The sequence below is a fragment of the Hippoglossus hippoglossus genome, chromosome 13, assembly GCF_009819705.1.
Source record: "Hippoglossus hippoglossus isolate fHipHip1 chromosome 13, fHipHip1.pri, whole genome shotgun sequence".
Lineage (NCBI taxonomy): Eukaryota > Metazoa > Chordata > Actinopteri > Pleuronectiformes > Pleuronectidae > Hippoglossus > Hippoglossus hippoglossus.
Window position 1 is genome coordinate 25,932,367 of NC_047163.1, and position 16,821 is coordinate 25,949,187.

General features: G+C 40.2%; 1 protein-coding gene across 3 annotated transcripts in view; it reads right to left on the reverse strand.

Annotated features, from left to right (window-relative positions):
* The window catches only part of LOC117772729 (SPRY domain-containing SOCS box protein 4-like), a 46,331-nt gene extending 36,660 nt beyond the window's left edge, over positions 1–9,671 (reverse strand). For all 3 annotated transcript variants that reach the window (XR_004615830.1, XM_034604096.1, XM_034604097.1), the window contains exon 1: positions 9,352–9,671. The gene's annotated coding sequence lies outside the window, so the exon portion shown is untranslated. The remainder of the gene's footprint in view (positions 1–9,351) is intronic.
* Between the last annotated feature and the right edge of the window lie 7,150 nt (positions 9,672–16,821).

Here is a 16,821-nt window from a genome sequence, read left to right on the forward strand (position 1 = left end):
TCTGCTTTGCCTTGTCGTTTTATTATCCACTGTTATGGAAAAGGATAATCAGTTGGCGGAAAAAGAGGTGCAATTCCAATTTAGCCCACAGACACTTGGGAGTGCAGTTCAACATGTTCAACACGATGAAAAAAAAAAGGGGCCAGCTGAGCTGGAAGAAGATGTCCCATCAGTGACAGAGGAGTAGAGAGGGGGATTATGAACAGCAGCTTTTAATCATTTGACATTTTTAATGATGGTTAGAGGGAAGAGGGGGTGAACCATTTATCAGGAGGAGGCCCTTGGGAGACTACAGCCCTCAATCATTTCTGCCTCATCTACCTTCTCTTCTTCCAAGGGTGTTTCAATCCACACACATTCTCCAGCATCCAATCACATCTACTGTCTGAGGCTGTTGTATTTGGGCCCAGGTTTAAACAGCTGCCAACAGAAAAGCCATTAAATTGCACAATAAAGACTTCAGTTGATGTAAATAAAGCAGCAATAGGATAAAACTGATTTATGTAGAAACCATCAAAAAACAGCATGAATTTGTTCTGGATCCATCCCTTTTCTGCACTACTTTGAAACCTATCCAATCCACAGGTTGTTATTCTGATTACTGTGTTTTTATACAAGCCTGTCTTTTAAAAACAGCAGCAGGTGTTCCAAGTGGCAATGGTTTATTATGTCATGTGATATTATTTTAGAACTTCAATACCAAATAGGAGTTTTCATGTGAAGCAGCAATCACCAACTCATTTCATCCTCTGAAGGAAAAATTGAAGTGGCCAAACGGCAGACAGAGACCTGTGAGCCCCTATGTTATGCTGATGGGGGCCTCATGCTTATGCTTTCTTGGTAAGAGGTCCTGCAATATACATAGTTTTGTTTTTAAAGAGGACAAATTTGCAAGAGGCATCAATACACTTAATTCACTGTAAAGAAATTGGTCACCAGTCTCAAAAAAAACAGCCAAAATCACATAGTTTACAGCCTTGAGTCCTGTCTGTAACCTGCACTCTCAGTGGAGAAAGATGGACAGGAAGTGCCTCATTCCCTGACCTATTTCCTCCATTAAATCAGCCAATTAGCAGCACTTTTTGACAGTGCAACTGATCTGCTGAAAAATTACTTGACAGACTCAAAGTAGGCCACAGGATGGTTCTGATGACATGGAGCTTAACTTGGAGGCCCGTTAGCTCATCATAAGTGCCATGTCATTTGAGCAGATGATTTAGCTCAATGTGCCGGAGCAGTGCTTGTGGCCTCATCTACCTGAGGTGAACCTAAGTCATTAGCCCCAGTCAAACATGGTGTTAATTAATTTGGATAATTAATGGGTGGCTGTGCTCAAGAATTTAACTTGAGTTCTACTGAAAAATGGTAAACAAGATATGTAAATTATGGAAAAACAGCAGTGTGAAAACTGCACCTCAACACCACCGTTCCAATAACCCTGAAACACTCGAACTCAAGGACATTTGTTTGTCTCTTTAGGTATGTTTAGATCAAACACAAAGCTACTGCGGCCAAAGTCAAGAGTAACAAAATATGCAATTTTGCTTTGTATTTTGTCTGAAAGCACCATTGTACTGTCCATAAAGATAGACAAAATGACTAAAACAATCTAGTGGCTGGCTGCAGTATAGGTCATAAACTCCACTTCTCCCGAAGGGGAGACGCTAGCCCTAAGAGAACCCAGAGCAATAGACAGTGGCTGGCGGGGGATGAAAGGCGTTTAGAGGGGGCTCTTTCCAACACAAAAGTAATAAATCTTTTTCCACTTACTATCTCAAATGGATTGCAGATGGGATATTTATGCAAGCCCCACAATCACTTTTACATTAAAAAAATTTGAGTCAAGTTACCATTCTAACAAAATTATCATGCACAGCAAAAACATTCAAGCATAAAGTAACACTTTACTTCATTTTAACAGCAAAGCATTGTATTCAGTTTAGGGGTGCAACGATTAATCGACGTAGTCGACAAAAATCAATGACAAAAATAGTCGCCGACGAATTTAATAGCCGATGATTCGTTGGTTACGTCATAGCGCACGTTTTTCGTGCCGTGCAGCTGAACTAAACGTTGTTTTACACCTCACTCCCTTCCTATCTCTGAACGTCGCGCATGTGCAATAGCGGTAAAACATAGACCAATGGCAGCGTCCGTTGCAACACCATCGCGTACCAGAAAGTCAAAAGTATGGGAGAATTTCACCCTTAACATAGCCCGGAAAAAAACTGCAAAATTTGTAAGGCGGACCTAGCTTTCCATGGAAGCAGGACACGAGCATTTGAAGAGGCACGTTTGACATCGTAACGTAGATGGTGCAAACTCGCCTCGGTAAGATAGCCTGTTATCTAGCTTGCTATATAAGCGTATATACCTGTGTGTAGGATTCTAGAATCCATTACAAAAATATGGTTTAAACTTTTTTTTAAACGAGTTTAAAAGCGTAATGTTATCATATTGCCTGACAAACGTCTTTTTTAAAATCACGATTATGCAGTCCGAAGAAGACTGTAGTTTTGTTTGATGTTTTTATTGCTGCTACTTTCCCTGTCCTTTTGTTTACAGAAAAAATGGATACTTGATTTTTAATTTATTTTTAGTATCGGCACTTGGCCTGTTCTTGGTTCACAGGAAAAAGGGAAACTTCAATTTAAATAAAAAATTATATTAGCACTTTGCCTGTCCTCGGTTTTAAATGGACAAAAACTAGATTTCTCTTTGTTTTTGTATCAATAGTAGCCTAATATGCAGCAAAGTTTATTAAAAGACATTTTTGAATGAAATATCAATCTTTATTTTCAGTCATCACATGCCACGAACAACCTCAAGCTAAATTTAAAAGCTGATGGCTAAATAAGAGCAATTGAGAATTTGTGTGATTCATAATCCGATTAATCGTTTCAGTAATCGATAGATTAATCGACTATCAGAATAGTCATTAGTTGCAGCCCTAATTCAGTTACTAAAACACTCCTTCTGATATTACTCTGCCCCAGTACATTGAGGGGCGGAGGATGTCTGGTATTAAACATTTAAAAGAGGGAACTTTATGCTTCCAGGTCAGGCTCTACCTCTGTTTTTAAACAGAGCTGAATACGCCTGGGTCTTCTATGTACAGAGTAATACACCATCAATTCAGAGACCATCGAAACCATGGAGTTTAGGCCCAAATAAAAGCAAAAGAAATCTTGTTTTTATTTCCATATATCGTGAATACAAATATGAATCATAATCACAATCATGAATTATAGCCATCCACCATGTCCACTAAAGTACTGGAACAACAACAGATTTTGAGTTCAATGTTTGAGGCTTCAAACCTAAACGTCTCAGAATTTTTCAATAACTTTGGTCTAATAATTAGGTTAAAATTATTCAATATGCTGCAAATAGTCGATTTGAGTTTGTTTATAATAAATTTAGGCTGATAAAGAGTGCCTTCAGTCCACTGTGACCTACATGATAAAAGGGAAATGTGCATTATTCTCTTTTCCCGACAACCAATCAATTGTTTGAAAAAATATTTCATCGACCAAGATTTTCTTTGGTTTACTACAGACCTACTGTTAACTCCGCCACCACTACCCTCTACCCTCTACCAGCTATTGATCACTCAGCATTTCCACCGATCTCTTCAATCTCTCCTTCTCCATAAATGCCATGTGAGTCACTCACTCGTCAGCTTACCGTCCAGATTTTCCATCTATAACAATCAATGTCATCACTGCTTTTATTGTCAGTTGTACCATGAAAGCTCCTTTCATTGACAGGAGTTTGTCACAGAGGTTCAGTGTGGTGGTATAAAAGCATTGAGTTGAACGCTTCTTACAGGAGAGACGGTTTACTTCTCATCCTTCGCAGATGTGAAAGACAAACAGGACCAGTAACTTGTGTTACATCCCTCTCGTTACTGCGAGGAACATCCATCATCAGTGAAAATCCCATCTTCAGCACCCATCACTCCCCCTGCAGCGACAGGCAGAACTGGCAAACATGGGCAGTATCCTACTCTTTTGTAATCAAGCACACCATGCCTAGAGGAGGACAACGATGAGTGGGAGTTGGTAGATCTGCGCAATTAATTGTTTTTGATCAGTGACCTTGATTCACACCCTTCTTCAATCTCATTTTTAGATGACAACAATTAAAAAGAGAGATTCGCTGCATCAAACTAAGCACTCCCTTCTCTGCCAGCACTTCACAAAAAATGAGATCTGTGAACACCACATGATAAACTATATACAAGACAGAAAATATCTGAGAACAGACCCAATGTGTGCGTGTGTCTGTCATTGTGAACTAAAAACAAAAACCTGATTTAATACTGATTCACATTTTGGGTTTGCAAATGATTTTTTTTTTTTGCTGGTAAAAGGTTTTTATCTAATCAATCCAGACCGAGTCTGAGACCAGTGGCAATGTGCTGCTAACATACTGCTAACGGGGGGTGTTGTGCCTTGTTCACAACACAATTTCAGCCCAATTTTCCACTTGTCTATAGTGTCGCACGGTATAGTGATAATAGAAAGGTATCGCGATACCCAGTCATTAAAACGATGCGATACCTAATTTTACTAGTATCAGTATTTTATGAATGACACCCGGGGAACACCGAATGCGGAAAATCTGTCCACGTACAGCTGGGTGTCGCGATTGTCAGTTCACACTGGCTGCTGATCAGCCTTGGTTCTGCTGGAGGTGCTACTGCCGCGTTATGTGTTTAAACAGGGTTTATACTGAAAATGACCATAAACGTGTGGGTGAGTGTGTGTGAGAGGGAGAAGGAGTGAGATAGAGACTACTGCCCATGACTTGAAGTTCTTTACGTTAACATTTAATATAACTACAGCCTTCCTGAGGTTGCTGGTATAACTACAGTATTCCTTGTTTAAAAGTAGTCATGTGTACTCAAATAAATACCAGTACTACACACTATGAAGCCGCGTATTTTCCTCTCCTGCAAATATTTCACTATAAAAACCTTTTATAAACAAATGAATAGATTAAGTCAACAAAAAAAACGATGTCGTGCTTTTATTTTTGAAAGAATAAATTACTAGACAATAAAAATATAGGCCCTTGTAAAGCGCTGTTAAATGTCCAGTATGCCGGGAGCATGACTTTGCGCATTTGGTTCTGTATAGGTGACAGGAAACATGGGGTGTGTTAGCACCGTGGATTGACTTAACAAACCACACGGTTTTAAACTTCCCTTTAAGGAGAGCGCGCATTGCACAACAGTGTCGTGTAATTTGGTGAGGACTGACTGCGCGAGTCTCAGAGAAAGAGAGAAGGGGGCCGTCACAATGTAAATCTGTAAACTGTCAAATTAATGTTATTTCTGAGGATAAACTTACTAACAGTTTTGTACTTTCATCCTTCCCTTTAAATAGGTTTGTTATGAAATTAGATAATTATTTGAAACATCTCAATCTCTGCCTGTTTCCAGATGGGACAGGTGCATCCTGTCCCCAAAATATCAGATGTGCACAAAAATAGGTGCATATGTTTTAATTGCAAATGTTACAACAGTGTGTGTTTGTCTAACTAAAGCTCATTATAGAGGCTACATCATGTGAGTGAAACGTTTCATCTCTCATCCAAGAGGCGTCTTTACTTCAGTTGCACAAGTCTTGTTAGTAAAGAACAGATTCATATTTCGTGGACCAGAGTTATTTATATCCTTCCCAGGGGTTATGTCGTGGCCATGTTATATATTCTTTCCCATAACTTCACACAGAGATGTTTTACCTGTTCCTTTTAGCCTGGATAATGTGTTTGTTCTCCTATTTTTCTACGTAGCAGTTTGCTCCTCATTTGTGAAATATGTGTCAGTTCACTTGTCCATGTCGGTGATTTCACATATGCAGTAAACACTGCCCATTTGATGTGCATGCGCTCAGAACATGAGGCAAACCTGGGTTGACTTACTGAGTTGATTACCAGATTTGTGTGACCGCTTAGCCGGACATTGTTTGTCTGGTTAAGTTCACCTGGATATAGGAAAACGATAACCATGGGTATGTTGAACTTGTTTTGTAGTACAGACACCAGGACATCATGATGCTACATGGAAATGAAAATGACTGACTGAATTTTTTTACCCATTGTTTCTCATCACACTGTCGTGCGTCATAGGGCCAAACTATGAAGTTTAAAATAAATTTTAAAAAAGTACCAAAGTACAGCTGCAGCTCTCAAAACAACTACTCTCAACAACTAACACATTCTAAATCATTTCTATGATCTTCAAGAACACCTAAACATGAGTGGCACAGATTTTCGGATCAGGGTGAGCCACTCTAGTGATTAGTCTCTATTACACCATACACAAACAGCCACATGGCACCGCTGGCCTTTCAAAATGACCTGCTGTCTCGTAAAAAACCCAGACGAAGCAACGCTCAGCACCAGACTGCTTTTAATGGGATTTCACAACATTAACATTGTACTAAGTCAGCATGAGCGCCCCTCTGCTGGAACAGCCTCAGCTCTGGCTGTGTGTACCTTTATGCACGAGCACGAGTGAGAGACAGTGTGAGATGGTGGGGAGCAACTGGACACAGTGTATACAAGGTGGACATTGCAGACAAGCTTAGACTTCAAGGAATCTACCAAGATATAACTGGAGTATGGAGATCCTAAGACAGACAAAATAGAATATTTCTACCTCCGTAAACTTGCTTCAATTCATCAGTTGCATTTCATTTATATCAGACGGACCAAAAGTAAGAACAGCCAGGTGGGAAAGAGCTTTCAAGTCATCCTCTTAGGACAGTGGTCGCCAACCAGTCGATCTCTAAAACCTTCCCTGTCGATCACCAAACACTCATTTTGTTTAAAAAGGGTTTTTTAAATTGTGAAATGTTTGCAGGAGCAGAAGATGCACAGCTTCATACTGTTTAGTAATGATATTTATTTGAGTACAAGGGACTACTTTCATTAAAGGAAATAGTCTTATTTATGGCCATATTCAAGGAAAAGCCTATATGTGAAAACATTGTGCAGCAGTACCAGGTCCTCTGCAGAACATATTGTTGAACTGAGAAGCTAAATATTGTGCATTGAACAGATGCTGTAAATATGAATTGATATGAATGTGAATATTGTGCATTGAATAGATAAAGTTGCACAACTGCCTGTGTGTATATGTATGCTCCTCCATTAAGCCTTTAACAGAAATTGCAAAAATAATAAATATGACCCTCCTAAATGGGTTTTTGGAAGATATCAGGGTGGTAGATCTCATCTTACGTTTGGTATTAAAAGGTTTGTGACTACTGTCTTGGGAGATAAACAATTATTTGATAACTTTGCCAAACAAGGCAATTCATATAATAATTTCATCTACATTGATTATTTTTGGGGCATTGTCTTTTTTTCAAAAACTTGTGTGAAAAATGAGAATCAGTATGTTACTGTACTTTTTAAGTCTCTAAATCCTGTTGCAGTATCATGATCAGTAAGCCTATAGCAGCCTACATGGGTCACAAATTTTGGGTTACAAACCCAAAATGAAACAATTGATTATTTTATGTGTAGCTCGGATTATATAAAAAAAAATTGAAACAGGAGAATATGAGTGGAAAGAGAATATAACCTGTTTTTTTTCTCTCAGCAAGTATTACAGCAGGAAATCAAAATGTAAAGTAGCCTTTTTATTTCTCAGGTTGCATTACACCTCTCAGTCGTGTTACAATAGACATGCACAAATAGACATCAATTACTGGGTTGCAATTAGCTGAAATCTGTGACATTGGTTGTCTAAACTCAAAGCACCAATAACCAATGCATTTTCATTTTGCTTGCTTGTAGAGGCAGGGTGAATTAAACATGAACTCCACTGTTGACTTCTGAATGCTGTGAAGCCTGGCGTGTTTATGCCACCCACCCATGCTGTAACACGGAGGTTAACAGATGTCACGTCGGTCACAGGGTCAAACCCCAGATGGTAGGAAATGGGAGTGCAGGGGTCAATTGTTCTTAAATGGTGGAAGCATATGAGCACACGTTCAATGGTATAAGCAAGCTAATTAACATTCAAACAATTTTTAATTACCCACTAAAAGAAACTGATTACGTGTTAAAAGATTGTGGTTTTTTCTTTATCACACTCGCAGCTGAGAACAAGAGCAACCATCACAACAGTCAGCCGAGCTTCCAGCTATGATCAGCCTCACCAGTTCTCCATCTCACCATCTGCTGTGGTCCACCCACACACTTCTCTCACAACACTTGATATGGACAGTGGCCTGCCAATGCCCAGGAGGGCAAAGCAGATGGCGTGGTTACGGGCAAAACATTTAGCCTTTGAATAGCAGGAAAACCTCAAATCAAATGGGCACTGAATGAAGTCAAATAACGCTGTGGGGATATTAGGCTGCCTTGTTTGCTTCCCTGGAATACTGTCAGCCTCTGCTTAGTCAGAGGTAAGAATAAGAGACAGACTACTTCTACCGAGTTCAAAACTCCACAAAATATGCTCAAAACAAAAACTACTGGCAAGAGAACCACATTGACTGATGTGCACTTTTAAAGCAAACATAAGAGATGGCTCAGAAGAGTAATCGATGCATGAAGACATGAATGAAAGTGTTCCTGAAGGCAGCTATACCTATTGCCACAACAGATATTAGGGATATTGGAAAATAAAACAACATCAGTAATTACCACCATACAATTTTTGTAAAGTAAAAGTATTATTCTGTGACCATAAACAAGTTTAAAATCCCAACCTTCACCCAGGAGCAAACATCTGTCAAAGCTTAGGAAATAATGATAATAATGAGTCATTTATCATTATAATTATGGACATCGAGTGATATGACAAGTTTTATCCTAAAATATTTGTCCATATCTCCCACAAATGGAGAAAACCCGTCACTTCTATCAGGCGTATTGTCATGTTGTATCATTTAACAGAATTAAATATTTGTTCAATGGGTCAATGACTTTCTAACAACCTCTTATTTACTGCGTGACTAGACAAGTCAATTCGTTTGGAACAAGTAAAACAAGCAACCACCTTTGATTGCAACATGCCGGAATTTTCAATGGACTCGAAATAGTAAAAATGTCCTGTGTTGAGTTTTTCTGTGCTCGTCTCTGTTTCAACCGGCAGAAGAAGCACTAGAACGGCTACATGTCTGAAGGAGTTCGGGAGCCGCGCTGTTCTGCAGCCGCTGCCTCGGAGGAGAAGCAGGAGAAAGTTTGCGGGAGAAGTTTTTCAGTTTCACGACACATACAGCGACAGACAAACACCGGAGTCACGACGCGCTCACTGATGGGTTCGACACATCATCACGGTGTGAAGAAAGCGGGTTTCAAAACAAACGACAAAGACAAACTCACCGTGCGACACCTTCCAGTCCGCCCGTCCACGACCTGGAGAAAAGCGACCCGAGGAGAAAATACCTCCGCGACGCCAAGTTTCCTCTTCCCCTCCGCAAAAGACACGACCGGTCGCGAGTGAAAAAAGTGCGACTCCCGGTGAGAGTGAGAGGCGGCGCGGAGACAAAGGGCGAGAAACGTGTCCGCGAAGTCGACGCCTGCGTGAGAAGACGCTTCAAAGGCAGCGGGAGGGTTTCTTCCTTTGTTCCTGCCGTGGCCGCAGCCTGTTCCGTGGGTCTGATCACCGTTCATGTGTCCCCGACTGCCGCTGATTGGCTGCAGCGCCGGGATCAGGCAAAGGTGACTGGAGTCAAGCTGGCGATAATATCAACGCGTCTTCCCACCATCACCTCCAGCAGGAAACACCGTTTATAAAAACACACCTTTCTGTTTAGTCTTCTAGTGTCCAACAGCTGCACCGCAATTTATTTAGCGACCGCGCAGATGTCGTTTAGTTTGTTTTATGTTGCTGTAAGGTTATTTTTCTCGGACACGACAGGTTCTGTGCTTTTATTTTGTACCGTGACCACACTTCCTGTTCAACTGCCCCTTACAGCAGGTCTTGACGCAGGGTGGAGGCCACTTCATGCCTAACATAGTTTTATCCTGAGCATAATCACCGTCTGTCTCATTTATATGCACTTGTGTAACGTTAAGGTTCGGATTTTTAAAAAGGACATTATTTCCCATTTCTACTCAGACACTCTTACTCGTTTTATTGTCGTTTTAACAAAATATACATTGTCATATACTTTATACAAATAGAACGGCGCTCTGCCCAGCAGTCCCCTTATGAAACCACATTTAAATTCACTAGATCCGGATTTTTATTTGGATCTGCATCAAATTAGATGCAGATCCAAATAAAGATCCAAATAAACATGCCTGATTTTATTTCCACAAGATCCAATAATTCTTCTCTGAGAAATCAAGGAAATGCTTAAAAAACACTGTCTGACCTATCGCGTAATGTTAAAGAAAGCAAAAAAGAATTCCTTGATACGCCCAGGGGCCAAGATTTTATGGCAGAAATTCAATGGGTTTTTTCTTGGGTGATGAACTGTATATACAGTCTATGGTGATGATCAACCCCTCCACACAATTTAATGGAGGTCAGTTGTGTAGGTTTTTGCGTTATCCTTCTAACAGACAAACAAACAAACACAGATTAAAACATGACCTCCTTAGCGGAAGTAAATATACTTTGTTATACACTTAATCCAATTTTCTTCACCTCACCAATAACAATATCTCCCGCAGGTTTCAACATGAGTAAGCAGAATGAGAGTAATAAAGAAGAATGAAATTATGCTCATTGTGAAAACTAGACCATTTGCTCCCTGAGCAACCAGCCTCAAGTCAAATCCAAAGAGAACCGCAGATTTGAAGTTGATGGGTTTAACTCAGCAGAGATCAGTTGCCTTGTCAGTATGAAACACAATTGATTTTCTTTATTTCTTTATTTCTTATATCGTATATAGGTTGTGTTATCCGAACAAAAGGGTAAAAACAACTAGTTGTGGGTTTATAATGGATAACGCACCAGACAGAAAGTTACTGGTACTGGCCAAGAAATATGCTAATGCAGCACATGACCCATAAAGCCTCAACTTGTCATTTTTGACTTTGGTTTTATGAATAAAACAGCCACTAGGTGGAGATCCACATGCTTTGTCTTCACTTTCGGGTAGTACCATGTCGACCATCTTTATGTCGCTGGTCCTGGCATTAAATCAGCAAGTGAGGCACATAATATAACAAAAATTAAATCATGAGTTGTAAGTTGTTTCCACCCTTTTTCCAGTGTTTGTGCTAAGCTAAGCTAACTAGCTCACTGGATGTATACATATATGTACTTCATATTTAAATACAGATATGAGAGAAGTGTTGATCTTCTCATCTAAACCTCAGCAAGAGTGCAGACAAGTGTTTTCCCAAAATGTTGAAATCTTTCTGTATATACCTCTCCTGGTAAATGTTACTGCAGAGAGTGAAATGTCTGTTACTCATCAAGTCAGAAAGTCGAGACAGAGGCAGTTTTGACTGAAAATGACTCAGAGATCCCATGCTGTGTGTCCCTGCAATGGATTTGTATTGGTATAGGTTACTGTCTATGAATTGGGCTGAGTGTGAGTGTGTGTATGCATGTGAGTCCTGTCTTCCTGCAGTCGACTTCAGACAAAGCTGCTCTTCTCACCAGCATGACTGAATCCTCCCCAAATCCTCCACGACACTCTTAGAATCAGATGTTTTTATCCTCTGTCTGTCATTATGTCCTCTCCCCTGTATCTACTCTTCTTTATGTCCCTTTTCCTTTCAGTTTTCATTTCCCTGGCTGCCTGTCTCTATCCAGTCCTCTCATGTCATGTCTTCATCCTGTGGGTCTGTCTCTCTCTGGACTGGGCTGTTGAGCTGGCACTAACTGGATAGTGTACAGACAGTCAAACAATGTTGCTGAATCACCATGAGGACTTCTGCTTGTTAGGAAATAGAGGGGAGTAGTTTGTCTAGACTTGGACAAACTTCCAATCACTTTGCCTCCCATCTGTAGATGATGTGTGAGAGTGTGTGCACGCACGTGTGAGTGTGTACTTGTACATATATCTTTGTGAAGACAATTTTTTTGCATAGACATATAGACCCATAAGGACACGGGACCAGTGAACCTCATGGGGACAAAAGTCTGGTCCAAATGAATCGTAATTTCTGACTTTCCTGATTAGGGTTATGGGTAAAGGTTTGGTTTGACTTTTTGAGGGTTAGGACTTTGTTTTAGGGTTGGGTTTAGAATTAGGTTTGGGTTAGGATAAAGATTATGGTAAGGATTAGGCATTTAGTTGTGATGGGTAAGGTTAGGGTATGGGACTGGGAATGCATTATGCCAGTGAATGTCCTTGTAAAGATAGAAATAAAAGGTTTTGTGTGTGTGTGTGTGTGTGTGTGTGTGTGTGTGTGTGTGTGTGTGTGTGTGTGTGTGTGTGTGTGTGTGTGTGTGTGTGTGTGTGTGTGTGTGTGACAGACAGACAGATGTCCCTGAATTCACCCCAGCTTGTGTGCTCGTCACAGCCAACCACAGTGGGCGGTGGGTTCAAACAGTTAGATATGATCATGTGTTTGATATCGTCTATCATGTGTGTTGATACCATCCTGTCTGTCCACTGAATATGAAGCTGGAGCCGGTAGTTAGATAGCTTAGCTTAGCATGAAGGCTCGGAGCGGGAGAAAATAGCTAGCATGGCTCTGTCCAAACAAAAATACACCAGTCTACCACCATAGCTCATAAATAATTGACTCATGCTTTGTGTCGTTTTCCACCATGTGCGAGAACTGGTTGCCCAAGTCTGGAACTGAGCTGCTCACGAATCCCAGCCACAGAGTATTTCATCCGCCTCTAGAGCTGAAGCTGACAGACCTGCTGCTCTGCACAGACTGCTCTGTGTGAAGTCGAGCCAGTCGGTGACTCACCTGCAGGACACGGTCTCCAGGCACCACTGAGAACCTCCAAATACTGGTGGAGGTAAGGACAAGCTACTGCACAACACAATGTGGACAAACAGAGTCTTCAAGGGTGTAGAAGGACAGAGATTTCAGACAAATGTATGCAGTTCTCTGGTTAACTTGATTCTAAATTTCGCTTTGACAGAACTATAATTAAAAGACCCCATCATATGAAGGATACAAATGGAAAAATTGATATTTTCTAATTCTACATAAAAACATCGATCTCAAACATCAACTGAATTGAAAAGGCATTCCACTTTACGCATTAAAAAAGGTTTACTTTTCACATACTGTACAAAATATCTTCCTTGTCTCTGAAGAGAGCTCTTTAAGCTGAGTATATGTAACTTGTGAAGCAGCAACACATTCTTGATTTGATCAAAGGTTAAATTATGATGCCCCTGCTCCGTTGAATGTTGACTACAGACTCTATAACGATGGAGGACACGTCTCCACTTCCTCCCACTATCCAGAAATGAAACCAAAATATACCAAATACTGACGCTTCCATCTTGTACATTGGCAGCCAGAGTCTGCGCAGTAGCCGATACACGTGCTCGACTAATCGCGAGTCAGTCATTTTTATAGCCTCAAATAATTAATTAATACATTCTACACTTTTGCTCCTGATGTAATCTGTTTTAGTATTTAAAACGATCCCTTCTTGTCAGTTGTGGCCACATCGCTAATGTTTCTAGCTAAGCTAACAAATCTAGCTTTATCACAGGGAAATGGTAGATAGTTATTCTTTACCATCCACAATGTGACAAATTTCCAAGGGAAAGCATGTGGGTGTAAAATTAAATCCATTCCTTATGGACTGCTCAAAAATGGGCTCAGGTAAATGGATACAGGACTGTTGGCTACCACCTACACCACCCTCACATGTGCTACAGCGTGAGGGAGAAAATACTCATTCAGAGCACAGCTACTGTCATTTCTCTGCTGACTGAGACCCAAACACACCTCTGACCCATGATATCCTACTGCTAGCTAAAACCTGTTAGCTCATGTGTGGATGTTTGTGATTAGCTAGTTAGCCTAAATCACACTTGATTAGATACAACAATGTCCCAGGGTTGAAGATGAGTTGTAAAAAAAGGATTTTGTTTGACAGGAAGAGAAAAGAAATGGATTTAAAGCACTCACACTTTAATTAATTATTTAGCATATATTAGGTTCAGTTGAGGGGGTAACTGAACAAGTAACATATGGACAAAGGATTAAAAAACAATGAAATAATGTGTCTTTAAAGAATAAGAAAAGCCATTTTCTCACTTGACCTGTGGGTAAAGTCTGGACAATAGGGTCCGGAGTTCAGTTTTTTCTGCCAGGACGCATTCACAATTTGTGAACGCGTAAATATCAATATTCTCGATAACACACAGCCACTGCTGTCGTCTCCTAGTGCCACAAACTCTGTAAACATCTTTGTCCGTGTCTTCTACATGTATGACACCGCTTTGTCTTTTTGTTTTTATCATTTTTGCGTCTTTTGCGTGTTAGAAGCATCATCAACACCCCCCAGACTTTATACTAGGAGGCTAGGTGGAGAAAGTCCGCAGATAATCCGGAGGCTCTCACTCGGACATTTGGGTCTTCGGAGTTCAGTGCACGTCTGACACCAGCTAAAGTAATCCTCATGATGTCAACAGACTTAAATTGTTCAAGTCTGGAAATCGTTATAGAAATGTTAATAAATTGCTTTATGACAAATGTAGTGCCACTGCTTCTTCAAATTTGACCATTGCTTTTCCAAACCTCTCTCTAGTGAATCCACACACATGATGAACATGTAATGTTAAATTGCTGGAACAGTTACCTGCTGTGAGAGGAATCAGTGGAAATTAGAAAGCATGTGCCAAAGCAATAAACAGTAAGAAAGTGGATGAGAACCTTGATTTGTATGTAAAGATGGAAAAGAACAAGACATTTATTCTTTCAGATAATATTAGTGCCCAAATTCCTTGATTTTCGATTAAACCAGACAAACAGTAAAATACCACAACACAGAAGTGTCCATCAGAGCTGAAGTAAATAAAAAACAGCGACAGTCTGTCTTTCTTTCCTCTCCACTCCCTCCGCAGTTCAGAGGCAAACAAGGTGCCAGTCATTACACCCCACTGCTGTCGTTTCACAGTGTGTCCCCAAAGCTCAATTTAGCGAGGCACAAGCAACACCCAGAGGCACTTTGTATTATTATGGAGAACACCGGCGCTCTGTGGCAGATTGTCGAGTATGTTGTGTTGAACACATTCCTCCGTCCTTTCAGCCTGACAGAAAATAAATACATGTTGTGTTGTGTGAGTCAGCCCGGTCCTGCTGGGGCTAATGTGATGATGTGATGCTGTTGTGCAGGCAGGGAAATGAGCTGTGAATGAAGTAAGTGTGTTCCTCTGCTGAGGCATTGTCATCATTCACCTGGCATCGCTCTGTTCTGTTCACATGGAGCCACACTCATTATTTTATGTCACAGATGTGTCTCTGCTACAGAATAAAGTTAAACATGTTTTTTTTTCATTTAGCCATCTTTTGGATTGAGCAATCAGGCAGCAGCAGGCTGTCACCTCTCAGTGTCTGCTCCACTGGGCTGATGATGTACTGGAAGTCTGAGTAAACACCACCACCTGGTGGCTCGAAATGTACTTACACCAAACATATTTTTCAGTTGCACTGTGTTCATAGTTGCTCTTTCTGAGACATGGTTACAGTTATGAAAACAATGAGAACAATCAACACCTCATTTAATAAACCTATAATCATAAACCTTATTTATACAGCACTTTTCTTTACAATGTTACAACTATGAGAATAAAACATTGGAACATGAACAGAGAAAATAGAACAATAAAGTAGATGAATTCATATAAACAAATGAACAAATGTGACTAGTCAGGGTAAATAAGAGCCAATGGCAATCATCTGTAAAAGCTTTAACACAAATAAAAGATTTGAGAAGGGATTTAAAAGAAGCAAAAGAATTAGTCTCCCAAGATTAATGGGAGAGAATTCCATGATGTGGGGGCTAAAGACCATCACTCACTCAATATAAACTGTTGTGTCATAGGTTAATAACGTCATTAATGAAATAACCACTGCCACCAAAATGTTATCCACCAAGGCACATATGTAAGCAGCTGAGTCAATATAGTAAAAAAAATAACATATGTGATTCTTTTCATTGAGACTTACATTCAGTGACCAAACATACTCATATTTCTTGTAGCCCACAATTCACTGTCTGTGTCTCTGACGTGATGTTTTTAGTCTTCTGCCTCTGACCAAGCCAATCACAGCGAGTGTACCTTTACATCTTCCCTCTGTATGAACTGTGGGGCTGTGTCTGAAAACTAAATTACACAACATGTGATATGTTGCACCAAAATCGGAGGATTAACATGGTACTAATTGATTGAATTTAAAGAATCATTCAACATTTAATCATTTTATTAATTTTATCAGCAACATTGCACTGACAACATTGGCAGCTGATGTTTTGGGTTTTGATTCGCTCTCCCTGCCCTCATCAGCACTGATTCTGACCACAGCAGGTAGATTCTGTATTTTCAGCAAAAAGGCTGCCCCGCCTACAAGAATCAGATGGTTTGAGTGTAACTGGCTTTTTACCATCATGGATGGACTACATAATCGGCCTAGACAATCACAGACACCGACACCGTGTGACAAGACAAAACGATGCTAAATGATGTTTGGAGACAGAGATGCAACAGGTGACAGTTGTTTGTCTGTGGTTGTTTTTCATCAGTTTCAGTCAGGGTGTTGCTTCTATGTAGAAGAGGTCAGGGGCCCATATTCACATAACCTTGTATGGATTCATGTATGAGAGTTTTTCAAATTACAAATAGCAGCTATTTATTTGTTGTCAGAAAACGTAAAGTCTCTTGCTGTGAATGTGTTAATAGTAGAAAA